Here is a 1,839-nt window from a genome sequence, read left to right as displayed (position 1 = left end):
CTGCTGACTTCTTGCTGAACGAGTGCAGTTATGCTCCATTGAACTGTTTGTTGACTGCTGAACCAGTTGGACCAGATCTCTGTATTTGTGTCAACGGTTGAACGTCTCAATAAATCCCTGTGACATTTTTTTAGCCGTGAATAATTTTCCTGCCGTGGAATACATCACGCACGCGGAACCATCTGTGGGAAATTCCGACAGGTGAACATTTCCTTTCACAGCCAGTTACTGCGTTTGGAATTGATGTAGTGGACTATTGGATCTACACATTCGTGAGTCCCCATTAGACTACTCATTCTTTTTCTATTGTGATTTTGTGATTTTGTATTGGTTACTAAGCTTGTTAATTTATACGAACACGCTGATAAGGTCCTAGTCCGCTACATTCTCAGTATCCACTGACCCCATCAGTCATGCTTTCATTCTGGCTGTAGCAATGCAATCATGCCCGAAAGTATGCCACCTACTAGCTAGGAACAAACATTATTGGTACTATAGGTTACTTGTAGGATCCGGAAGCACTCAAACAAGTTTGGTCGATGGATACAGGCCAGACTAAAATTGTCAGCTGGCCCGCTAGGTGGTGGACAACTTGTGTCTTAAAATTTGCATACGCCAAACACTGCTGCCTCGCGGCCGGGCTCTAAAGCCAAAGACTTTGGATGAAGGCCATAATGGTCCTGTATAGCTCTGGGTCATCTGGCACCACCTCGCTCGATGCACAAACACAAACCTTATGGATACTGATAGTTCCATACATATTGTTTACTAAGTGGTGTAATTAGACATACCGTATTAGTCGTCGCATTTATCAAGGCAGATAAGAGAGAACAGGCTATCAGTTACACCTGAAATCTTTAAACATTACCTACTAACTCTTATGGTCCGAAGGGTCACGCCTAGAGGCCAGCTGAGAACATGAACCGAGAAACACAAATAATATCTGGCTTACCGCGACAGCTTGTGGAAACCGTGCATACGGAGACGGCTCCACGGGTGAAGTGAAAACTCAAACGTTAAATGAAATAAAGTGGATTATAACCAGCTTAAATCGCTTAATCCCCAAAACTGCAGGATATTGTCCAGTTCACTCTGAACTAACAGGAAACTCCGGTAATTTGTCTTACAAGTATCCAAAAATTCGATGTGTAGTGAAATCAAGGCACCTGGAGACTCACGCATTACACTGAAAATTCACGTCACTAAAAAGCATAGTCAGAGACTGTAAGAAGCATCATAGAATCAGCCTGCATTCATGCATCCCATAACTGATAGCACAGTAGCAGGTTCCACACTGTGACTGCGCAGTAGTCTTGCGCCCTGATCAACGACGGTGGTGGCGATAACAATAGGAATGATTACAGTGATGATGGCCTCTAGGCTGATGCCACGAAGTTTCCTGTGGTGTTTGCGTACCGATGGTGTATAGCGCCTCAGGTACTCTTCGGCATTGTACTCTGCGTATCGCCCGAACCCAGGCGGAAGATGTTCATAAAACTAATTTGTGTGGAGGCAATTCAAGCGGGCTATGGACCAAACGAAAAGATTTTTTATTTGCCTGAAAACATGCCAATTCGCAACGAACACTTTTAGCCCGACACTTCCTACCTCACGGCAATGTTCCTAGCCGAATTCAGCGTGAGATTCTTTGATAACTTCAGAAATACGGCAGTAACTAAATTCGGTTGCCCTTATTACATCTTGCCTCTCGGTGCAAAAACAGTGGGCTAGGGAGCAAGCCAATGGTCAGCACGGAAGTCAAGAATGATAATGGCTCTGTTCTGTAAGAGGAAGCAGTGGTCATATATCTACCATCCAGTAGGTCCGGGAGCATCAAAG

The sequence above is a fragment of the Opisthorchis viverrini genome (assembly GCF_000715545.1).
Source record: "Opisthorchis viverrini unplaced genomic scaffold opera_v5_228, whole genome shotgun sequence".
Classification (NCBI taxonomy): Eukaryota; Metazoa; Platyhelminthes; class Trematoda; order Opisthorchiida; family Opisthorchiidae; genus Opisthorchis; species Opisthorchis viverrini.
This window is presented reverse-complemented; position numbering follows the sequence as displayed.